We start from the raw sequence: 26,063 nt of genomic DNA on the forward strand, positions 1-26,063 counted from the left end.
CAAATGAACATCCCCTCACTCCCTGGCCTTCTCCTAAGAGACATAACTGAGTGGGCCATGGTAAAACTGCACTGTAAAGTTTCAAAAAGTGAAACTATTTTATTTCAATATCATTCATCTAAACTTGCCTTTATAAGTAGATATGACTTCATTCCAATGAAAATCAATGAGGGATTTGGGGGGTTTGGAGGAGGTTCCTTGGGTTGGATTTTTTTTTCCCGATAATGAGACAATCCCAACAAACCCCAGTTGCAAACCAATATGAGTTCACTTCATTACAGCAAAAAAAGCTGATACTTTAAATAAGTGCAATATGACTGTGCTTCCTCAAAAGAACCCTGCCATGCATTATCCCAAGTCTTTTTGAATTAAGAATAGTACCTGTTACACAGTCAAGACTTTGGGTGCTTTTAAATGATGCTTCTAAACAATGCCATGGTAATGGATTATGTTCTTACTTACTGTTCAGAAGTAGGTAAACTTTTATGGGTTTTTTTTTCTGTAAACTGGTTGTATTTTTTAAATATAAAATTATTTTCCTTTAGGAGTATCAAAAGAAACATCAATCAAACTGGATAATTTTGCTTTGACCATTAAACTCTTGTGGCTGTCTGAGGTAAGATCTTTTGCTCTTCTTCTTTTTCTTTTTCTTTTTTTTCTTTTTTTGACATACATTTAAATAAGTTAAAACTAACAGTTCCTTCCTCTTAGTTTACCAGGGATCAAGAATTCTGTGAAAATTTAATATATTCCTTAAAGGGCCTAACTAGTTCTCTGAAGTTCATGTAAAAGATTCGAATACTGGTTTTGTTTAATTTTCTGTTAAAACCTCAGCTAGATGTTCATTCAGACACTACTGATCTAATGGAGACAGATAGATACTATGCTTGTAACAAGGCACAGGTAAAGCTCATGGTGTGCCCTATAGTTTTGGCTCTTGATATGTGTCCTGACAATGTCAACCTGCCTGTGTCAGGTTGAGGTGGGCCCTGGCACAACAGGACATTGTTTGTACATTTTGATTTATTTGGAGAATTTCAGTGGATGGCCACACCAGGGGCCTTCCTCCCATGGAGCTGGGAATCAAGACTGGTATTTCTCCGGGTCAGAGATGCCCATGGTGTGAAAGTGTGATAGGATGGTAAATACTTTCCTGCTCTGAACTGTAAATGTTGTTTTCATACCTGGTCATCTTCTTGTACTGGAAGAAGCATCATTTACAAGAGACCACTCTTGCAGGCTCAGCTCTTGGCTGGATACTTAGATGTCTGACATAGTTTCAGGTACAAGAGCTCAGTTACTGCACCTATGATTGATTTGACCAGCACTAGTTTTTAAAATTAAAACTTCAGATGGGAAAGGAAATCCATTAGGTTAATACCCTTGTGGTTTTTAATGTTCCCTTTTTTATAGGAATTGTGACAGGTCATGGGATAATTTTCCTTGGGTGGACTCTGGAGTAGTTACAATCACTATTTGTATAGGTTCTCACAGAGATTGGCTTTGAGCACTAATTTTATTTAGATATTCTGAAACGCACCCCAACAGAGGTGCCTCTTTTACCTAACTACAATGTGCTTATTGCATAGATGCAACTTAATATTAAATGGTGCAAATATTTGTTTAGAGTTGCATCCTTCCAGGATATGCTTCTGTGAAAACATTAAAACACTTCACTGTTTGCTTGGAGAATTTTTTTTTTCTCACCCAATGTATCAGCTGTTGCATATGGAGCAAGGTACACAAAGGTCTTCTCATATTTCTGTCCTTTACCCCTGGAGTTACATTCACAGTGGGGGGAAAAGGGAGAGATTTCTCCCTCCCTTACACAACCAAGAAAGAGTTCTAATAATTTAGCCCTAAGTGTTTAAGCCATGCTCCAGTGCTGCTGAATCTGAGTTTGGCATCATTTGAAGGAGCTTGCTGAAGTGTGAAAGGCAATGATGTGGGTATGATTAAAAAGTATTGAAAAATTATAGACCACACTGCAAGAGGCCTTTATTCAGGTGGATGAGGTCAAGGCAGGTTAATACACAAGGAGCACTTTTGTAGCTGATGCCTGTGTATGTCAGGCAAAAGCATATTAAGAGTTGTTTCATGGGGTCTATCCTCTCCTTCACCTTACTGGCCAGACTGCAACTGGCAGAACAAATTTTGCAGTAATAGAAGTTGATCTCACTATTCATAATTTTAGAAGAATACATAACCTGTACTTAGTTCTCTCTATTCTATGCATTTGATATAAGTATTTAATTTCTGGCTAGCTGAGAACATGAGCAATAACGGAGAAGAAAAATTGAGAGTGGGCTATTTTATGAAACCCCACAAAAAAACTCAGGTGACTAAAGTTTGAAAGGTATGATAAATTTTAAAGGGGTTCCTGCTTCCTTGAGCAACTATTTCCATATCTTAATTGAACCTATTAAGACTGTAATATAAAGGTTTTACTTTGGGTTGATTTAAAAGTAAAAGCAGTATGTTAGCAAGTGGCAAACTTCCAAGATAACCACACACTTTAAGATGAGATGAATGTCATTTCCAACACTCTGGAACTATGATTGACCCCAATTTATAGGTATTTTTTGATACTCAATAATATTTTAGTCCCATTTTCATGGCTGTGTCCCAGACTATAGATGAAAGCTAAGTATCTGTTTTCTTTTTTTGGCAAACAATGATGTCCTGATTTTTCCAATCTAAATTGCCCTCCAGGGCACTAATAAAACAAGTCATGGCTCACAAAGTAAATTTCCTGTGTACTAATTGAAAACGGTTTCAAATTTATTAAGGTTTCAATCATCTTCCCAAGATCTAATGCTTGCACTCATGGTTCTCAACCTGACTGCTAATATCCTTACCTGAAAGGAGAAAGAAGCATTAAAGATACTTCTCAGGTATTTTAAATTAAAATGGGGAGGGAAGGGGGAATGAAAATAACAATAACAGAAAAGCACACATATCATATTGTTGAATGTGGTTTAAGACAACATCTGAAACTAAGCACTCATTCTCATGAAATATTTGGGTTTATTGTACTTGCCAAAACTTCCCCTATACGTGTTCCCAGACATGGTTGTAATGTGTGATCTACTACTATTTGCTGCTAGACCTCATTCTAAGGTGGCAGAAAAGGCAGAAAAGCCACAACATTGGTTTCTTCCTTTTTGCTAGGCTTTCTGTGTCATTGCTGTGTAAACTGCAGGAGACAGAGAGGGAGCAGGGCTGTTGAAATGTCCCAACTTTCTCCCCCTTCAAACCACATCACAAAGAAGTGTAAGTGCTGTGCAAACCATCCCACAGCAACCCACAGAGAGCCTTCTGCTCTGGGCTTCCTCTCTCCAAAATATTGTACTGGGAGGGAAGGCACTTGTCAGATTTTCTGGCACCACATTTCATAGCAGAGTTCCTCTAGCAAGGGAACCACAACCTCTTGTGCAGACTGAATTAATAACGTGACAAGAGCATTTGGCCTCCATGTGGATGAGGGCTGGCTGGAAAACTAGAACTCTGGCTTCTGAAAGATTTCAGGGTTTAGAAGTTTGTTTTATTTCCTTCATCATGCTAAATCAAATTGTGTAAAGGAAAAACAGGGTAGGAAAAAATCCTCAACCCCTACAGCCTTATTTTCCTAAAAATACCAATATATTAATGCTCTAAAATGGTTCAATTGTTATGAAGATCACCTCTGATTAAAAAGCAAAACAAAACTCCATTTCTCTCATGTCTCCAATAAAACCCTGGATAAAATCAGTCTCTTGCATTGTTTTTATTGCAATTGTTTTGGTTTGTGTAAATGCTTAAATATTGGAAAATAGACTGGATGGCTTGGTGGGGATATAAAAATTAAATTTCTATGGGCAACTGTTCTGTGTATCAGGGAATATGAGAGACCACAGCTCAAATCTCATCCATTTTTTGGTTTATGGTGATCCCTTAGGAAGAGGATGGTGAGGTAAAACCCTGATCGTGAAGGGTCTCCAAGGACGCCATTTTGTGCACCCTACGTCCTTGGAGAGATACAGTCATTCTAATTGTCATTGCATATTTATACAAAATTATCTTCACTGGACCATGACACACATGCATTAATTCTCTATCCTCGTGTTTTGTCTAAGTAGAAGTACAGTCAAGGCAAACATACTCCCTAAGGATAGTCTGTTATGCATCTATCTGAGAAAAGTTTCAAACACAAAACTTCTCAAAAACTACTCATTTTCATTAAAAGTAATAATAAAAAATGCTCTAGCAAATCATAATTTTTGGGTAGGAAAGAGACTTTCCTGGAGAAGTCCCATCCATCTGCAATGCAGATGGCCTCTGTTCAGGGTCTGAGCCCTGAAAGCTGCATGGAACAGCAGTAAATCCTCACGGGGTGGATTCCAGCCCCAGCTGCGTGTTTGTGCTGTACCTACTGTACCTTTCACCCACTCTGCCTTTCCCCTTCCAGCACAAGAAGCAGCACTCAAAGTCTCCCACCCCTGCTCTACTTGGCTCCAATTCTAAACCCTGTGACTTCCTTCTGCTTACAGAGGTGTGTTCTCTGCTAGCATACCTAAAGGGACCGCATTAATGTCTGATAGCTATTTTACCCAGCCACAGATTCTCTGTCAAGACTCATGTTCGTGGCAGAGGCAGTAGAAGAGCAGATGAGCAGCAGTTGCAATGCTATAAACTAATTCCCAGATGTAGAGGAGTCTAGTTGTAATGGCTGTACTGTACATGTGGAAATTAAGTCTAAACATACTGCAGTCCCCATTCGCTTGTGAGCCAATTAAAATGTCACTCATGACAGCAGCATAGTAGATACTGTGTTTCTCCTTCTGTTCTCTTGTATGCATATCATCTTGGTATGTTCATGATAATTTATGGGGAAAAAAGATAATACAGACATTTCACCATCATATGGTTTTTGCTATGCTTAGTACAATACTACACTTAATTCCAAGAACTTTAAGAGACACCTATTGAACTCCAGTAATAACCATTCCTTTCAAACTCTTCTAAGCAGCAGTTGCACTTCTTCAGTTTTACATACTAGTATTTTCCTATAATGCTGCAGTAGATAATTTATCATTTCATAAATGTTATATAATCCATGTTTTATGCAGATGCACCTTTTTCTTGGCAGGACTGTACTCCATGATTCCAGTCAGAATCATGATGTGATTATGAAATCTGTCAATAGTCAAATAATGTTTAATGAAAAAAATCTTGACACCCATTCGGTAGAATCCTTCAGATATGAGCCTAGTTTTGAAGTCATAGCAAAAATGCCTTTTATTCTAACAGACAGTTTATATAGAGATGATAATATGTCTGATTTTCAGCTTCGTTTCTCATCAGCATGAGAGAGTAAAATATCTTCAAAGTTAGCATAAATTAGGTCTACTTTTGTACCATTTGCAGTGATGGAAGAGAATAAAGCTAGTTGCAGTCTGGAGTTTTTTAATTTAGAAATCCTAATGTTAAAAAATAAGTTGTCTAACACAGGTTATTTTACATTCAGAGAAAGTAGTATTTTTGGTTCTCCTCTGCAAATATTCGGTTTCCTCATTATCTTTCCCATGAGAAAGAGCAGGAAAAGAACATTAATTTAGAGGGCACTGAAGCTGAGAGAAGAAAGGGTCACAGATTCACTGTCCTCCACAGTACCACGCACTGATGAGCAGCACTGCTGTATTTAGTGACAGGCCTTTATCTTTCAGTGAAGTTTAGCTTTATAAGCAAGTTTGTATTTTCTTTGTCTTTAGAAGGGAAGTATTCTTACACCAAAGTTCATTCACCACATTTGGTTGCTTTTTTGGAGTTCCTATCTCAAGTCTAAATTTACATGAACATTGACTAAATCTCATTTCTGAAGACTTTTTGAAATGAAACGGGAAAATGAGAATGACATTGAGCATTCTGAATAGCACATGAGTTTGGTTTCATGGGTTTGCTCTAGTACCTTTTATAATTACTTAATTCAATTAGCTTCCTCAATATTATGAAATTCACTGAAGGAGAACCCCTGCTTAGATAAATAAAGAATTGAATTTATCCTCAGATATTATAGAAAATAGTTAGACATCCCATCAAAAGATTTTAGTATTTGGAAGAAACACATAAGAATATTAAAAATTGCCATGAGGTCACCAGTGCATTTCTGTTCCTACAACACTTCTATTTGTTCCAGTGGGGGTCCAAATATTTTGGAAACTGACCTCCATACAAACGGCGATTAGTGAACTCTAAAGCAAATAAGCTATACCTTATCCAATTACTTTGGAGCTCTCACAAAGCATTTCCCCCAAGAAAAACACACTCATCAATCCATTTAAATTTTATAATAGCACTTTAATGATATATTGGGCACAGTCAAAAATGGATTAAATAACCAAAGGAAGAAGTACGTGTTCCAATTTAGAGCACAAACTTCTATAAACTTGCTTGGAATAACTTCTGCTAGATTTATCTCCCTATTGTGTTTCTTTTTGTCTCTGCATTCCTGTGCTAGGAATTAGGCCTGAGAGGGAAAGCTATACTTTTAGCCTAGCCAGGGGCCAAGTACCAATCAGGCTATCTGAACATTCCTCTTCTGTTAAAGGCAAACCTCACTCTAATAGAAAATCTCAGCTATGTCCCAGGACAATGCTACTTCAAAGGTCAACATGTCATTCATGTCTAAGCTTCAGGGACATAGTAAAACTGACATTTGAAACCACAAGCCACAATGTTTCCTTGGGATTCCTTCTAACATGTCACCAGGAATGGCTGCAGAGTCACACAGTCAGAAATAAACTGGACTCAGTGAAGACACAGGCATCCAAAAGGAAAGCAAAAGCAAGGCAATGTGAGCAGCAAAAAAATGTTTCTAAAATGCCAAAAGACCATAACTTGCTATTCTGTTCTCAATATATGGTAGCTTGATTCAAGGGGGAAATATAGATTTTTAGGAATGTCAGCATGAAGATAAACATCACACTCCTAGGTCAAGGGGTTGAGGAAGAGGATATGTTCACCACATTTTCTGGCTTTCTGCCCTACCTATGAAGCTGAACATAGTTGTACAACAAGTTATATGTGGTTATGATAATCATATTTAGAGACATATTGGCTATTTTATTATTTAAAAAGTACATCTGTATCTTCCCAGGAGGAAATGCAGATTTGTTTCTGAGCCAGCTGACATAGCAAAATGAAAATCTGGACTGTCCCTTAGTCAGCTGCACAGACATCCTTTTCTCCCTGCCTGCTATTTTAAGTCAGTGTAGGATGAACTTCGTAGTTACTAAATTTGTGTTGATTGCTTTGAAGAACAGCTTGGATAGCTCTGTACAACTTTTTTACTGAATTAGTGTTAAGTGCCTAATTTTTCCTTTTTCATTCTTCTAGTAAATTTTCTTAGTTTTACATGATTCATTATACCATAAAAAATGATGAAAACTTTCTGTGGTACTCAGAGCTTATTTGTATTGTACATATATGTAATTTGTCCTATAACATAGAATATATATCACATATAGATATGTCACTTTGCTTTGAAGAGGTATCTGCTCAGAATTCAATGTCATCAAAATTAGGGAGGTTTCAAACTGAGATACTATTTTGTACCAGAAAAAAGTCTCTGTAATTAGACATAGGGAGCTTTTTTAAAAAAGAATTATTAGAAGGGGTTTTTTTGTTGTTTGTTTGTTTGTTTTTTAATGGGATGTGCCTATTTTAATTGTTTTGATTTTGTATTTTCTTCAGTTTGAAGTGTTCTTCTATAGGGTATTTACGCATTTTCATCTGTACCTATAGCCTACCCTGGGAATTGGAAAAAAAAAACAACTAAACAAAACAACCTCCACTTCTCATAATGAAAGTCATGTAGAACAGATGCATGGGGCAACCTGTGATTGCTTCTGCTATAGATTTTCAGCAGTTACAGGGGCATCAGGTCTTCCCTTTCCACAATTACAAACTGGGAAATGAACTGTCCATAATTAGACACAATGGTCAAGAAACAGTCTATTTATGCAGAATTCTCTGTATCTTGGTCTGTTATGGATGGCAAGTAACGATTTAGGAAAGCTGCATAAACAAATGAATGCACATTCTCAACTCCCCTCTCAGAGAAACAGTGGCAGTCATTGATTCCCATTACTCCTCTTGACTTCTGAATTGGAATAGATAATTAAGCTATCTTAGCTTTCTCATAAAGCTTGTCTTCCCAGCTGGAGCAGTGTGAAAGGAAGCTGTGAGAAATATTAAGAAAAATAGGGCAAAGAAAGGGATATAAAGATTGATTTCTCTTCCCTTTGCGAGTGTTAGCAATTAGGTAAACTGATTTTCAGTGAGGTCATCTGTCACAATTGGAAGCTAATTTGAAAATGGATTAGCTTAGGAAGTAGCAATTTCTGCTCCATGGGATTCAGCAGCAAGTGATTCAATTCTGTCACAGAGCTCATAAACTGGCTGAGATCAATGCCCACCTAATGTGCCATTAGACCCCGGGCACACTTCAGTGACAGCACAGGCAGCCCTGGCTGCAGGGAGTTTCCCTGCTGGCTTTCCCCTGCTCCACACTCGTGTTCCACAGGTGTGTTAGCTGATTATTTTGCCTAAGGGAATAAACAGTTTAGGAGAATTACAATGGGTGAAACTGTTTCTCCCTCTCTTGAGAATGAGCTCTGTGGTCTGAGATCAGTAGCAGCAAATGAGAAGGATTAGGTGGCACACCCTTTTCTTAGGAAAGGGCTGCATCTGCTGTGTGAATGCAGGATTCTGCAGCAGCACAGCAGAGACTAATACATGACCTCCTGGAATTTCCAGGGACAAAGGACTTGAGTTTGGTCAGATTTCTGGGGCTGTGTGAGCACACAGGTAGAGAAAGATAATCTCCTGTCCCTGCCTTGTCCCAGGAAGACTCCCAAAACCATTCTGTCATCTTCTCTGAACTGTTTTGTCTCTTGAAAATCAGTACAGCCCTATTACCCCATCTATCCCTCTTGGCTGCCCCTCCTCTTTGCCAGCCAAGCTCAGGTCCAGCTGAATCCCCCTGTGCAGGTCCCTGCACTGGGATCCGAGCAGATTACAGAGACTGGAGCCTGTGACCTCACATGGTCAGCAAACAGATGGTGATGGCAGTGACCTGAAGTAGCTCAGGCATTCACCACCAGCTACCTCTGATGAATATAGAGATATTTGTGTAGCTGCTCAAGTGAGAAACCGAATGTGTTAATTGCCATCAATCCAGGGATGGTGACCCGTGAAGGTCTGAAGGGATTCAGGGGAATGGTTCAAGTAGGCTTTGTTGGGACAAGACTGAAAACCAGAGCCAAGGTCCTCTTGGGGAGAAACATCTGAAAGAGTTTTGTGCACCGCCAGTGGGGAATTCTAGAATTCAAGATCAGGCTGAATTAATAAGCCTGGAGGAATATAGTTCTCTTACAGTGAGAATTTTTAATATTTTGGAGAACTTTTTTCTCTAAGCTTGGTCAAGATCTTTGGGCCAATATATTTAGAATTTTATATTGGAAGTCTTGCTGGATCAATGAAGAATCTTTGTTGTGATATCTGTACAGCTTTTTCCTAGAAATTAATTCAGACATCCTAAAATGCTTACAGGATGAGTGGCTTGCTGTAGAAGACAAAATTTTGAAATGGAAATTGATCTTGAGAAAGGGAGGGAATCTTTCACTTAAAAATGTGAAAAAGCCAACAATTCCAAAACTTAAAATGAAAGTCCATAAAAATCACTTAGCTGTTTTCTGACAAAGACTTTTAACAAGCTTTTTAAACCATAGAGATAAATCATGATGATCACCTTGTTATTGAGCTGTAGTGACAATATAAATTTGAAAGCAAAAAATGGTGAATAATTGAAGCAGATAAAATATTAAGCTTCACACCCTATTCTCAGGGCATGTGCAATTTATGGTTTCATTTTACAATGGAATAACCAGACATAATGCAAACACCGAGAATTAAGACTTCTCAAACTGAGACTCTGTTCACCCAGATATTTGTGATTGTATAAATACCACAACCCCAAATACAGCAATGAATCACATTTTTACTTCAGACCCTTAGATACAGTTGCTAACACTTCTTTTGTCAAAGAATTATTCAGAAAGATGCAATAGAAACATTAGGATAAAATTCAAAGAATTCTTCAAATGAGATCCTTAGGAATATGAAACATTTCTATTGTCAGACATTAAACTCTTAGGAGCCCATCTGATTACTGTATTTTTCAAGAGTAATTTGGCTAGAGTCTAGTTCCCCATGACCAAACCTCTTTTAAAAGTGAATTTTAATGTGAAAAGTGGCTTAGATGTCCATCACAATTTTTTTGGGGTATCAGGAAAAATAAAATAAAATCTGGAAAAACAGAGTTAATATGGTCTCTGTCTAAAGCACCAGAGCCATATAAAGATGACACTCAAGTGCCCTTCCTTCCTTGCCATTCTTTCCTTGGAAAGGAAGCACATCCGCCTGGAACAGTGCAGAGTCATGGTGCACTCTGCTATGTCTTGCTTAGTAGCCAGCTGAGGCATCAGGATTTCAGGGAACAGCATATTTCATGCAGTCTAGATACATGAAAAGATTAGAAATTGTCTCTTGTGCTACTTTGGCTTCTATTTTCCTATGTCAGTAATAATTTTAATGCAGAAATTTTAATAATTTCATGGAATTTCAGAGCAGATGTTTCATGAAAGTGTGAAAAGATGTAGTTTCTTTGTTTTAATTGTACTTTTACCTATTGAATCAATGATAATGTCAGGTTTCAGAAACAGTTATTCCATAACACTCTCTGAAAGAAAAATTAGTAGTATCTTCATTCAACTCTGCTTGGAATCTACCACTGAAACAACAGAAAAAAAAATACCAAACAAGATGATGAAAAAAAAAATGGAAATCAAATATTAGGGGACACAAATCCAACTAATTTTAATGTGAAGCCTACCAAGTTTCTAAGATAATTGTATCGTGTCAATGACTGCAACAGCAACAACAAAGATGTTGACACTCAGGACTCTGATGCTTTGTACCCAGCTGTGCCTTTCTGCATCTCCACAGCAGCAAATACACTTTTTTTTCCTGTTTCACTATTTCTTCAGAATTTTTTCTAACATGATAATTGTAAGAAAGAACCATAATAACAAATCCCTGAGTTTGATTTCTGAAGCAAATACTATGTATTATTTCTAGAGCTGGTTTTGCAAAGGCTACGTAACCAAGAAAACCCTTTAGTCCTCATTAAGATGTCTTTCTCTTAACAATTAATAATATCACTTAGAAGTTCTCTGGCTCACCTCCTGTCACACTGGTGCAACATTCAGCTTGACTTTAGCAGCAGGGTGTTGAGTTTAGCAATTGGATGGGGCTGCACTTGTTTTTAGTGCAAGAAGGGGCAATATTTAAGTCAAACCTAACCTGCCAGTGATTGCTATGACTGGACTGTGGGGTCACTCTCACACTGCAATTGTATGTCAACATACAGTTAATAAACAAAGTGACACTTTGTGATTATTGCACAGCAAGTTAGAAGTGAGGTGAAATTTCCTGCCTTTTCTGTAGAAGAAAATCTATGATGTCAGTGACACCAGCTCCCATTTTTTTTAACCATAAAAACTGAAAGAGGCTGGTTGGGTGATTAGATGTAGGAAAATTAGTTTTTGATGAAGTGTTGGCTAAACATGCCAAGTAAAATTCACCCCTACTATATGTCCATTGAGCACATGGGAATAACACCAAAGACAAAATTTTTCTAACCTTAAACCTGACATTTTCTTTTACTTCTTAACTCTATCCTTCAAAAATCCTAACTGGAGTTCAACTTTTCAGTGTGCCTGACTCTTCTACAGAGTGAAAGAACCTTGCAGTAGTGGCTTTGAGGTGAATTGGCTTTTTAACACAAAGGGTATTAGCAGATGAGGAATCTGTTGTCCTTTGTTCATGAAGGTCACAAGTGCTCAAGTATTTTGCTGACATCTTGCAGAATGGAGCCATCAGCAACAGTGGAGTGGGAACATCCATCTCCACATAAACAGCTGAGGCTTTATTACTCTTTACAGATGGGCATTCTCAATCCTCCTTCTAGGCAGGGAGGATTTGGGATACGCAATCTGTAACTAACCATGACTCACCAAATCTTTAACTTATCAAGAGTGTTGTCAGATGTCCTGGAGACACATCCACAACTCAGGATGGAAAATCAAATACATATGCTGCCCGATCCATTTTGCAGAGAAGAAATGAAGATGCCCAGCTCATGTTAACTGACCCAGTTTCACTGAGGTATATGGAGGTGGGATGATCTATAGCAGCAGCATGTAGTCTGTGTGGTGTTTAGATTGAACATCTGGGCTTGTGTACTTATCAGAGGTAAGAAAAAGTAATAATTAGTCTGAGATCTGGCCATACTGTAGTATACTAGCCATAAGTGCTATATGTGGTAAATGTTGAAGCTTCAAAAAGAATGGAGTTCAGGCCAGCCTGAATGTCTCCTTACCCAAAGGTTCTTAAAGAATGTGTGTAACTCACTCTGTAAATCAGGTTGGAACTTTTGTCAGTCAGGTTGGCACTTCCGTCATTTTACTGTATCACCATGTTTCACGGAGACTGGTCATCAAATTAAGCTTCTACTGACTTGAAATATTATGGGAGGAATGAAAACATATCACATGTCATTGCTGTATGTGTTCTGCCATACCTTCCCACCAGCTAACCACCCTGAAGATATGTTTGTTTCCCAAGATATTCTAAAGTCAAATTCTCAATGTTATTGTTCTGGTGGGTTTTTTATTTATTGTGCCTAGTAACTTCAAAGAGAGAAATTATATCATGGCTGTTTGCATAAAAAATATTTCAGCTTCATATACACATGGAAATATTTAAAATGAAATACTGGTTCAGATAGCTGGAGAAACACCAAGTTCTTGTTATGTATGCTTCTTGGTTTCTCTGTACAGACACAAATCCAAAGCAAACCAATAAGCATTTGTATATGAGTTTTCCTCTGAGCTTCTTTAGAGACCATTTCAAATCCACTATGTGTATTAAATTATGAACCATAACTGACTTCCCCATATCGAATCCAACATCCACAAGTAACTGTTCAGTTATTTAACGCAACTCAGATGAAAAAAACCAGCACGTCTTATTCATGTCAAAAAGTATCACAGGAGAAAATAAAATAGTCCCCCACACTCAAAGCCAGCAGAATACTCAGCTTATGTTGATGAGTATAACTCAGTATAACTCTGTATCCTCTTGGATCACAGAGCTTATAGGATCATGAGAAATGCATTCTGGATAGTAGACATTTTTGAGCAGTTACAACTCTCCTTCTTAATAGGAGAAGAGTACACTTGGTTTCAGAAGGCAAAATGCAGAGACATTTCACTGACACCAGTTCCCCCAAACTCTTTCTTTTAACATCCCCTTGGATGTTTTCATTACTTGAAGGAAAGCCAATACTCATACACTCCTTATAACCTCCTTTACATCTGAGGAACCCACAGGTATAGTTTTTACTTGATTGCTTTTACTTTTGTAACTTCACAAAGTTTGTTTTGGGGATTTGGCTTGTAGTCACTGAAGTCTTCTTGGATAGCCACACTCGATTCTTTGTAAATAATGACTCACCATGTTTAATCCTCTGACAGATAGTATTGACAGGTCACTAAGTGGAATCAGAAACCAAGATGTTAAATAATCACCTATTGGATTCTTAAGGGACTTCCAAGAATCTAGAACACAGTCTCTTTCCAACAGACTTAACAGAGTCAGCCAAAAGATTTACACATCAAGATTAGATATTAACTGGGTGTCCAATCCATAGTTACTATCTAAATCAGCATCCCATCATGTTCAGAATGGATAAACACACCACTCCCAGTACTCAGCCTAAGCACACATAATACGGTCAGGCGAACTTCAGATTGTTTATACAGTGATTTTCACATGAATAAACTCTGGAATCTGCCCTGAGATTAGCTCTTCTGACTAAAAAGAAATGTAACAAAAATCCTTTATCCTTCTTCACAGATCATATTTTTTTCATTCACCCTAGTGAGTCAGAGCTCTGGCGTGCACCCTCAGGCCTGCCATAGCTGCGTTTAACATGAGTCTCTAAGACTGGAGGACAAAAGTTTGGGTTTTTTCTTAGTGCTTAAGGAAGAGGTTTGAGACCAGCAAAGAGAGAATTCATGTCCCACAGTCTGGTGGCTTTGTTAGAAGCAATGTGTCGACTGGGTTTAACATGTGGCATGTCCCATTAACCCTGGATGTGTTCAGCTCCTCTGCTGACAAACTGTAAGATAGGCAAAATTTTCCTGGCCAGGCAGGTCCATAATGGAGCATTACAAACTGCCTTCAGGCCTGCTCTCCTGAACATTTATGCTGCCATGTGCTTGGGAACCTGCTGTGTTTTCTGCACGTGTACAGCCATAGATGGTCCAGAACTTACAGCACATGCTTGCCTTGCCTGCCCTGCATGCTTTATCATGATGCATGTAATTACACAGGTCTTTTAAAAGGTAAATTTGATATTTTTAATAAGACCTTTGAATTCACTGCTTCAGGTGATTTCCTCGTTATTGGCTGTTTGTTCATTATTTTGGGTACCTCTTTTAAAAATTATGACTGCTATGCACTTGCACTGCAATATTTCCTTTAGTAGTGGGGGTTTTTTGACTTGTTCTATTAAACACACTCTAAAATATAACTTTGTTTCCCCACATGCAGGTGTTATGAAGGTTATGTGTATCCTAAAGCTGTTTATAGTATATACCTGACTGAAATTTCATATTCTCCTCTCCTTCCAAATTAAAAAAAAAGATTGTTATTAATCATGGTTTAAATTTGTCTATTTAATGCATCTCCCAGGAACTTGAAACACCTGCTGTGTTAACCTATGCCTTACAAGAATAGAGAGGTTATATATTAGATTTAGGCCTGTGGATTAAAATAAAGCTTTTCTTTATAGGAATTCCACCTGGGAATGGCTGCTCTACAATTCTATAAAAACCATGACAAAATTTGTTTCCAGCCCAAAAGACTTCACAAAATAGAAGACATTAACATGAAAATGTAACTGAAACAAAATTGACAAATAAACTAAGTGCCATGGGAGAATCACAAATTTCACCCTGCCAATAACATTTTGAGACCTGCTGGTTTTCCTCTAGGTGTCCACATGGCTCTGATTTTCCCCTGATTAGAAAAAAACATAAACATTGGCAAAGGCAGTGAAGAAAGAGTGCTGACCCCATTCTGTGAACTAGCACTTGATGCTGTCTGCCTTGGTTGAGTCTCAGTTTGACTATAAAGATATATTCATTTGGTTTTAATTTGAGGAAATTTTATATTTCAATAAAATCAAAATTAAACTCCCTTTGTTCAGATTAGTAAATTCGGACAGTTGAGTTTTACATAGATTTGTTGACAGTTAACCATGGCTCTGTCACTGCTTCAGTTGTGTTTTTTTTTTTCCTTAATATTAAAAAAAAAATCATAATTTTGTCAAGAATATACAAAAAAAGGTAAAGAAAAATGGAGGAAATCTATAGAACCGTAAATCAACACTTTTCAATTTTCTCTGTAGCTTGTGTACAATGGGAGAATCAAATTTAAGGTCATATTCACTTCTGTAGGCAGCTACTTGCAAGAGACGAGGTGACAAATTTACTCTTAGAAAACTTTGGCCTCCTGGTATTGTGGCTGCAGTTGCTATTTGGCTAAGTTGTGGTGTTGGCAGTGAGAACAGATTTATGCACATAAAGCTGCCATTCTATCAGGGCTTTTATAACACAGAGTGCACTTCTCAAGTTGTACCTTGGTCTGAAAAGAGCTGAAAGAAAGAAGCAATTGAGCACCGGGAGAATGGTACCAGATGCTGGCCTTTTGACACCAACCAGTGGGCCATGGCTGAGCACTTCCTCAGCAAGCCCTGCTCTCAGCCACTTCAGCCACCTAAAGAAATCCTCATAATAAAAAACACTATCAAAACTAAGGAGTTTCATGAGCTCCATGTGACAACAAAAAGAAAAGGGGGGAAAAAAAAAGGCTTAACTAAATAAGAAGGTGATAAAACAAAGCATGCTGCTGTATTCGGTTTCCAAGCTAGCTGTAGGTTTTTAAGGGACTGGTTTTACCTTTCTAACAGCAGTAAAAATCAGTAATTAGACTGAGCAGTGGGAAGATTGTAGAGAGACTCTGCTAACTAGAATCTCATCTAAATTAAGCACTTGGGATGGTCTTTAGGAGATCTGCCTTTACCTCCCTGCATCTGCTGCTCCTTTTCTGTACATCCTAAAACAAATATGTTGTTCATGTTTAAGTTCTTTCTCTGTAAAATGGGGATGATAATTTTAAATTTCTTCTGGCCTTTCATCTGTACTTTCTGCTCAGATGTAAATTCTTTGGGGTTGTGTTTTTTATTTCTCAAGTTCCACAAGGGCAAGGTGAAAAACCTACTCATAAACACAGAGATATACATTAGGAATTGCCTCTTGTAATTTCAATTAACTTCTTTACACTTTTAAAGCACCTTTTAGCCAAAAATCTCCACATAGTTTACAAACCACGACAATACTATGTTCAACCTCACCATACTCTTATGAGTTCATTAAAAATTATTGCAGCTCTGTAGATGGAAAAAAACAGGGGCACATAGTCTGTGACAGAAAAATCATTAGGCCACAGATTTTTCAAAGTGCTCTGTGATAGTGAATGCTAAAAAATCTACCATCCCTTCTCCCTTGCCCTCTGCCAATGTATTTGCAAAGTAATTGTATGGAGAGGAGTAGAGATGTGTCAAACCACAAGTGATGCTCCCTCTCTAATAAAACCCACATGCATATAATATTGCTATATTATTACACCACCAGGATGCAAATACTGAGTAATGAAACGTATGAAAATCAGTTTCAATGGTAGAAGTTGAGCACACCCTTCCATGGTTTTGACAGAGAGAGATTGTGGTAGTTTTCTTTGATGTAGTAAAGGCTCCCTTATGTAACTATGGCAGCTTTATCCTTAGAATTAGAGGAGTAGAATGAAGTGAAAATGGTGACTGAAGGGCAGAAATGGAGTGAAGGTTGAGGCATCCAGTTTCTTACTGCTGAAGAAGTATTCAACTCCAAAATAGATACTATACTTTCTTTCTTTTCCCTCCAAAAGAAATTTCTTTTCAGAGATGAGATTAGATCACTATATTTCTTTGTTATACTATACATTCTTCATTACATACCCTGCATTATATTATATATATCAATACCTTGGTTATATATTTTGCACTATATTACTTAGTGTTTCTTCAAGGAAAGAAATGATGTCATACTGAAAGCTGAAATCTTGAGACTTGGGTTAAGTTCCTGCCTCTGCCATAGGCATCTTATGTCACTTAATTAAATCCTCTTAGGTTTTGTTCTTTTTTTGTTCCATATATTACATAATTCTTTCAAAAATGCCATAGCCAGTTTCAGCCAAAGATGAAAAATATTTCCTTCTGCTAAAAAGACCATTCCAGAACAATTCTAAATATGTTCATGTGTATTTAGCCATATATTTATCCATATTTATCCATATCCAAGCAATCAGCACAAAAACCCAGACACATAGGTGTGCATGTCTGAATAAGTTTATATATTATAGACAGAGACCTTTTACTCCAATGGGGAAATTTGGCCAGCTCTCAGACACAGATTGGTAGGCATGTTCTGCTGGCAATGTTTCTCAAGGAAGAGAAAGTGAAGAACAGCTTCTACAGTTAGGACCTCTTGGAGAATTTAAGGCAGCATAATATCATTATGTAAGCTGGAAGCAAGCCAGGACACTGGGGTTAACACCCCTGCTCAAGTGAAAGGAGCCAGGGGACCCTTCACAGCTATAAAAGTGGTCAAGAGCCATGGTTTTAGGTTACATCTAAATACAGGTAACTCAAGGACATTGCTAAATGCATCACATTGAGTACAAGCTTCACTGCTGTAGAATGGCATAGCATATTTTTAATATTTATGAATACTTGAAACAAGCTTTTTCAGTCTGTTTGTGATACATAAAACTGAAGAAGTGAAAGGGAGAAGGAGAAGTTATATTAACTCCAAACAAGCATTCAGTTGTGATCCTGGCAAAACCACTGGGACATTTTCCTACTATTGAGAAAAGCATCAGATATGGTTTCAGTTTTATTGTGCACTGGTAGATGCTTAGGAAATAGAATGTGAGTCTTTCTGTACAGACATCTCTACATGATGGGTATGTTTTCAGTTTTGTTTTCTGTCTTCTATCTGTTTTCTAAACATATACAAAACTTGCTTGGGAATAATATGCTAATAATAATGTTGTTATGCTAAAAGTGGCTGTACAGTAAAACTTCAAAGCATTTAAAAATTTTATATAAGGTTTGGGAAAGAGATTCATTGTTCTGTTGAGTATTTTCATTAACTTTCTTGCCTTTGCTTAGGTGAGCTAAGATTGTTTGTGGTTCAGAAAATGCATGCCCTAAATGAAGTATATTCATGGACTTGTTAGACACCTTTAGATCACATCTAACTAGACTAAATTAACTTAAAGCAGTGTTGGCATACCTTCTGATGCAATTACCAATCATTGCAGTATTGCTTCAGGAAAGACAGGACTCCTTGTTTCCACACCACAGTGGAGTGCCTTCAGTCACTGTCTTTTATGATTTGTTCTGGGTAAAGGGATTTTTTTATCTCCCTTGATAGATTATGACCAGCAATGCAGGAACAGGAGGTCATGATTCTAAGGTGCCCTTATCTAGAACTCAGAACACTCAGCTGGGAAGTGGAGTCCTGTTTCCTGGCAAAGTCTGCTCCTCGTTGCCTATGTTGTTTTCTTCAACCTAGTTATGTGAAATGAGAAAATAATTTATGTAAATGGTCTAATCCTCTCTAATCAAATAGCTAGCTTTTATTGAATAGTACAGGGCTTCCTTAAGTGACCTGAGTGATTTTGCTCTGAAGAGGATGCACAGCACTTTTGTGCTCTGTTCCAGAGCCACTGGCTCACATTAGTGTTGCCAGTGATGGGGACAATAATATCTCACCATGGGACAGCAGTTTCCTCAGGGGAAGTCAGGTCACAAGTTGCATAAACTGTCTGTGGAGATGTGCAGAACCAATTGTACTGATGGAGAACACGGGATACTACGCAATTTCAGAGAGGAAATGACTGTGCAGAAGTCTCTGGAAAATGTCTGTGAGTGATGCTTGTCTTCCATGGATTTGAACCTCGTTGAATTTTGCTGCCTTTCCCTTCTTTCCCAGCCAGACATGCTCAGCATGGTAGCACTCTGGCATGTACATCATGGAAACTTTAGTAGTCCATGTACAGCTGTGCTCAGCACACACACAGGTGCTTCTGCTTGTACTTTCTGTCTTGCCAACACTGGCAATGTATTTTTAAAGGCATTTTTGGCAATCCCAGTTAGATTTTCTGCAGCTAAACAGTGAGTGGAGCCCACCCAGCAAGAACAAGTGAAATCATCCTTGCTCCTCACTGACTTCCTGGTCACTCTCAGCCTTTGAGGAAGAAGTCAGAGGGGTCAGCTGAATAATAAGGAAATGTTTCTGTATTAGCATGCTTATTTTGCTGTTTTGTAGCTTAGCCTGGAAGGCCTGGGCACAGCCTCTGGTGTGCAGTGAGCTCCTGCCTTTCCCCAGCAGTGCTGCTGGGTTGCTGAGGCTCACAGAGATAAGAGACTGTCCACTAGGTCATCCAATGACTGAATGCCTCAATTCAAACTCAGTCCCAGCATCTGCTTGACTCTTGATTTTTTGTTCTGACCAGGAGACTCACCCGAAATTAATTGGTGGAGAATTCAGTGCTAGTTGGATTAAGTAGGTCCTTTTATGTTTGTGACAATAGTATGTCGTGCTTTCATGATGAATAGAGGAAATCTAGTATGCAGCATCAATCCTTACAGAAAAATTCAGTCCTATTAGGATGACCAAGCTCCAGAAACTCAAACAACAACACATACATAAACAAAGGAGAGACAGTCTTGGAGCTATTCATTGATTCAGTCAAAGGCAAGTTTTCTTTGCTAATAGCTCTTGTGCTTCTGAGGCATTTTCTGCTGCGACCAAGGTCAGCATAACGTGGCAGAAATCACTCTGGCAGGAAAGAACACTGTCAGTGCTGGTTTGTATCTTTGCCTTTTTCTTTTCTCGTGGTGTTTTTTCTTTGGATGGATGCCAGGTGCCCATCAAAGCCCACTCCCCTCCTCAGCTGGACAGAAGAGAGAAAAATATAATGAAAGGTTCATTAGTCTATAAGGGCAGGGAGAAATCACTCATCAATTACTGTCACAGACAGAACAGACCTGACTTAGGGAAAATTAGCTGAATTTATTACCAGTGAAAATCAGAGTAGGATAATGAAAAGTAAAAAAATCTTGAAAAACACCTTGCCCTGCGACTTGCTTTTTCCTAGGCTTAAGTTTATTCTTAGTTCTCAGCCTTGGGCAGGGATGGGTGGATCTTGAAGCCAGCTGGTATTGGCTATGTTGGACATGGAGGCAGAGAAGCCAGCCCTGGACCTCTCTCCCTCCCATTACCAGACCCTTGCCGTGGAAATCAAATATATTTCTAAATCTTTCTTTTTCATTCTTTAAAATAAAAGTTACACTGAAGCTATGTCTATAATCCTTCTTAAAGTCCTGAAAATGTGAATAGTCAAAGTTTGAGATCATAATGCTTCTTCTCAAAAGAAGTCTTTAAGGCACAGGAAAAAAAGCACTCACCTTGATTTATGGGTTTGTTGCATTGTTTTATGACAATACACAGCTCTGTTAAGTGTGGGGTTGAGTTGTTATTCCATCAACAAGCTGACATCGTCCAGAACAAATTGCTAAAGAGAAGAAGCTAGAGCTATTTCTTTTATTAACAATTTCTTGAAGTCTTCCTTTTAAGCCCTTAGACCTTTGAGGAAACCAGGACTTTCAATCTTACTAATATTTCTTTGTTTTTATTTAGAGAAAGCTTTCAAATTGTTAGTGTCAGTTGGATATAGACAGGAAAGAGTTTTTGGGAATGGGAGTTCCTAAGAAGATGAAGTAACTTGAGGTCATGGGGTGTTTTTTCATTGCCAGCTCTCTCAAAAGAGAATTGCACAGGTTCATCATGTGGTATTGAGGACATAGCACCTTAAATCAAGAGTATTTGTTTCTTTTGTAGGAGGGGCAGGTAATCTTATACTTTGCCTTTAAATACCAGCTTTTCTTTCCATCTTTGCTGGAGCCAAAAAATTGAGCTCTGTTCTAGATTAATCTCAGGGTGTAAATTACATGCACACAAACCATGAGAAATCTCACTCCTTTCCACTCTTTCTGGCAATACTCCTCCCTGCCTTCCTCCATAGCTTTTGAACACTGTGGGCATTTAAACTCTCACAAAGCAACACAGCACAGACAGTTCTGGGGGGAAAGCAGAGAGAAGTCACCTATGGCAGGTGTCTGTCATATTGCCTGATGCAATTTGGAGAGAGACTAAGTTCCTGAAATGAAAGGTGTCAAGAGTTTGGAAAGACTATAGCAGAGTTTCTAGGCCTTTGCAGCCTGCTTTAACAAATAGATCATTTTGATAATATCTTTCAAACACATTTTTATGGTTTATTTTTTTCTGCAACCACTGCCTATAACCCCTTGTTATCCTCCTGCTTTTTAAGGAGATTTAATTTCAAGGTATGTGACTAAGTTTCAAAAAGTTAGAAACATCTTTACTTTTTGTATTCTCAGATGATCACATGCATAAATACTTTTCTCTCTTTAAATAAGTATTTTTAAGCAGTTTCTCATTCAACTTTTTACTAGCTGTTTTTAAATGCCTGGGAATGAAATAGTATGCTTGCAACTAAGTGGCAGCACTTGTCCTGGAAATGAAATTCACATTGCTAAAGTGTTTATGGAATACCTGGAATGAGAGCATATAAATCATGGTCTCCCTATGTACAGTTCAAAACCAGTAATTTTAAACATTGCAGGTATTACAGTGAGCTGTGCTGAAAAATAAGGCACCATTTCATGAAGGCAGGTGGGATGGTACTGATGAAATTCTTACCATGTGTACCAAAAAATATCTAACTTTATGTGGACCTAAATAAAGAATACACTTGATCAAACTTCACTTGTGAGCCTCTTTTAAAAACTTCAAAGATACCACTTATCACAGCACTGAGACATTGGTGGTCTGAATATCACACAGTCTCAATTAACTCTTCATTTAAAAAGGGAAAATAGAACACCTTAATTATAGTAACAGAAATAACTAAATTTCCATTAAGAATGACTCAGAGTTGAACAATTTTTTTCTGTTCTTATGTTGGGAAAACAGTCAATTAGTTCTGATCTTTCGATTAATTTGATTTTTCTAACAAGAAATGCAAGTGGTCAGATGAGATTATAATGATGTCTATTCTACTGAATTTATAAATGAATTATACATTTCCAGAAATGGTGTACAAAAGCTGGTTTTGTGAATTCAATTCTTAGCAGCCATAACCAGATGGAAAGAAACAGCAGTTTCAATGGGTAGAAAATAGAAATTATTTGTCACAAACTTCCCATTTGAGACTCTAAAAGAATGAACTCCACTGTAGACATAAATATAACTTTTTAAGGTATTGCTTCAAATAGCATAATTAGTTTATACTTTTGAACTAGAAGATTATATAGTCTGTTTTTTGATTCTCCTTATCTCCCATTTTTTTATAAAAATGGACTTCAGTTTCAAGCCAAGAATACCTGAAGTCGGTTTCCACATGCTGTTCTCAATTGCTGCTAGATAACTGTGCTCAACAGGAGAGTATTTGGCTTCTCACTGTACAGTACATAAATCTTATGCAATTGCTGTTTCAATTTTTCTCTTTCCTTTGAACTTTTGAATGGAGGGAAAGAATTTCTTAAAGAGTTCAGTAGGAATGTCCCATTACGAAACATCAATCATCAAATGCCTATTGTACATGGAAAGTGAGGTGACTGTAATAAAATTGACATAACTAAGCAAGCAGCATCTGACCTTTAGGAGCCAGAGCTTATGATCAGAAGACCCAGTCTTCCAAACCTTTAAGAGTTAAGAGTTATCATCTCCTGCAAAAAATACCCCAGTAAATGAAGTGCTACATATGAATGTATGTGATAAAAGAGGTGGAATAAATTTTTCCCTGACCCTTAGTAGGGGAGTGTTGACAGAACAGAGGTAGAGAGTGATTTTTGAAAGGAAGGAAAAAAGGAATGTATCTTTGGGTCTAGATGGGAGCAGCTGCTCCCCTTATCCTAGATCAGTGTTAAAGTAGTTGCTGTTCCTGCCGTGTCAGCCAAGTCACAACACAGTGTGCAAGGCTACCTGCAGTTGATCCAAAGAAAAGAAGCAATGGGTACCGTGAAAATGTTGTATGCACAATATGAACATAAATCTTTTGCTTTGTCAACCTGTTTGCTTTCGTCTATGCTCTGTTTTCCATGTAGCATGCTGTCACTACCATATTAGTCTTCCTGAGCTTGCCAGTTCTCCAAGTGTTTCGAGGGCTGGTTAGAGAAGACAGAGCCACTGAGAGTTCTGACTCTGTATCAGGCTGCTGAATTAATGTCTTTTTTGTACCTGATTTTTTTTTTCTTTAGTTTCTCCCTACTTTGCCATTTTATTTAAGAGGAGTCAACTACATACACAACTGATGCAGCTGATTAGTGCAAACAGAAACATTCAATGTTTTAAGCCTTAGCAAAAGGCCCTCAGCTATTCCTGGAAGGGATTGCCCTTCCCATTCAGGTGCTTCATACTTTTATAAAAAACCACAGAGCAAGTTTAGTTGACTCCATGCATATACTTTGCCAAGAACGTAAATGTTACAGGGTTATACCAGTCTCCTCCTAAAGTTTTTGTGTATATTTATATAATTGGTCAAATGAAAATGACAGGAATTTAGAATTTAATATTTCCAGAAATCCTTGAGACAGCTCTCTCCCCACATCATGGAGACCCTTCTTAACTAATCTCTGAGTTAAATATGTAAGGTTTTGATTAGATAATCCATTAAGCCAATATACAATAGAGTTGAACTGCATAGGGACTTTCACTGTAAAGTAAAAATTTCAAACCTTTCAAAAATGTTCGATTTCTAGAACAACCTTACAAAAAAAAATCCCCCAGTAGTTAAATTTTCATGCAAACTTGATATTTATTACTTCCCTTAGGTTATTATCTTAGAAATAGTTTGGTGATTAAGGATGACGACTACTGACTTCTGAGGTGGTAAGCAATATTTCCTTGCTTGATCTGTGAAAGAGGATGGAGATACCAGAGTAAGAAGAAAGTAGTAGCAATTAAATCTTTCTATTTTTCTACCTTTCTCTGAGAAATATTAAGTGCAAAGGAAAAGGGTAGGTTGCCCTCTCTGTGGTTTTGCCTCCATCCCTCTGTCTCCATGTTTACATGACCTGCAGTCCTGAGGTACTACAGGAGGATCTGACAGTTCACATAACAAATTCAGAGATCATTTTCTGGCAGAGAGTTACTATGGTCTCTGTTTTGCAAACAGGAAACTGGAACTAAACTGCAGAGCAGAACATCCAAGTAAGCCATAAACAGAGCAATACATTAAATTCTTCCTTGGTCCATCAGTAAAGTTCTACTTGAAAGAGCACTTCAGGAAGTGCTTATCTGGTTCTCTCTCTACTTTTTCCCCAAACACACTTTTTTCCCCATGGAACACAATATTACAAAAAAGGATCTTTCACTTGGCCTGGCTTGATAGTGTTTGTGTTCAGGGCAGATTATTAAGTTTCAGAATTAAGGATATTTATATCTCACAAACAAGTTTATGAACAAAACAAAAAGAGGAACTAACCATATGCCATCTTCCAGTTTGTGTTTTTAGAGAATGCATTTTCAAGAGCTCTTTGAACTTCAGAGCTAACATGCATTTTTTACTCTGCAGATGTTCCAGAAAACTATAACCCAGCACTGCTTGTCTGGAGTGTGGTGTACTGTGGCTTTAACTCAGCCAAGTACAGCATGTCAAATGTCAGCTTGTTATGACAGCAATAAACTTGTGATTCCCTTGAAGCAGATGTTTTAATTTGTTACGTGTTTTTTTTGGGAAAAAATCTGCTTGCATTTAAATAGATGTTCAGATTGAGAATGGAATTTTCTTGAAAACATCTTTTCCACCTGTATGAAAACTGTATCAGGGAAGCTTATGGCACATGTGTGAAGTGGTGAGAGAAATCATCGCAAAGATGGTCAAAGTAGAGAAATCTCCTTCGCACCTGAAAGATGACCTTTCTGAAGTCACTTCAGTATAGGAGTCAGATCTGGACCATGGAGGACCCTCTTTAATGCATTTCATATTGCAAAAGAACACTGAAATCCAGAGTCTGCTGAGGCATCTTCTTCCTGAGGTGGTCCTTGCTGCTGTGAATTATCACCTTACTCTTCTGATCTTTCCCTTTTTAGTGAGCTATTGGTTTTACCCCTTTTTGTAGCGATCAGTGAGGACTATGGTTTTAAAGCAAGTGCCAAAAGAAAAACCTTTGATGGTTTTCAAAGACAGGGAAGAATTATGCACCTGTCTGAACTTCAGGTGAAGAATGTTACAGCTGTGAGAACACTATTTCAAATAATTAATTGATCTCACTTTGCAGTGAAATATTGTCCTCATATTACTTTGTCCTCAGTAAATAGTAAGATTTTCCCCAGGCATAAACTTGACATTAAAGTTCATATCTTGCTGAATCCACGTGGAAAGCAAAAATTTAGGGGACACTTTGCCACATTAAACAGTAAAGAGACAGATGCACTCCAAACATCAGCCTAGAATTCCTCTTTTTCTGTGATTCCATGCTTCACATGTGTTCATTATTGTGTCATATATGTTTGCACTTCACATTTTTTGCTTCAGTTCTTTATACAAGCTGGTGAAGCCCCCGTTTCTGAGGAACAAATGCTCTTTAAATTTCAGACTTTTTTCCTTCCTAAAATCTGGTAACTCCAAAAAAAAAGTAAGAAAATTTAAGCCTAATACTAGGCATGAACTTTTCTAGTTTCCTTGAAAGAAACACAAAATAA

The 26,063-nt window shown here is 37.8% G+C and overlaps 1 long non-coding RNA gene across 1 annotated transcript in view; it reads left to right on the forward strand.

The window, feature by feature from the left end:
• LOC102043090 overlaps nucleotides 1-25,060 on the forward strand; it is a 111,104-nt gene extending 86,044 nt beyond the window's left edge. The window contains exons 2-3 of the long non-coding RNA XR_004082481.1: nucleotides 546-616; nucleotides 24,934-25,060. This is a non-coding gene — a long non-coding RNA (uncharacterized LOC102043090). The remainder of the gene's footprint in view (nucleotides 1-545; nucleotides 617-24,933) is intronic.
• Nucleotides 25,061-26,063: the final 1,003 nt, after the last annotated feature.

Source organism: Geospiza fortis, unplaced genomic scaffold, assembly GCF_000277835.1.
Source record: "Geospiza fortis unplaced genomic scaffold, GeoFor_1.0 scaffold732, whole genome shotgun sequence".
NCBI classification, from domain to species: Eukaryota; Metazoa; Chordata; class Aves; order Passeriformes; family Thraupidae; genus Geospiza; species Geospiza fortis.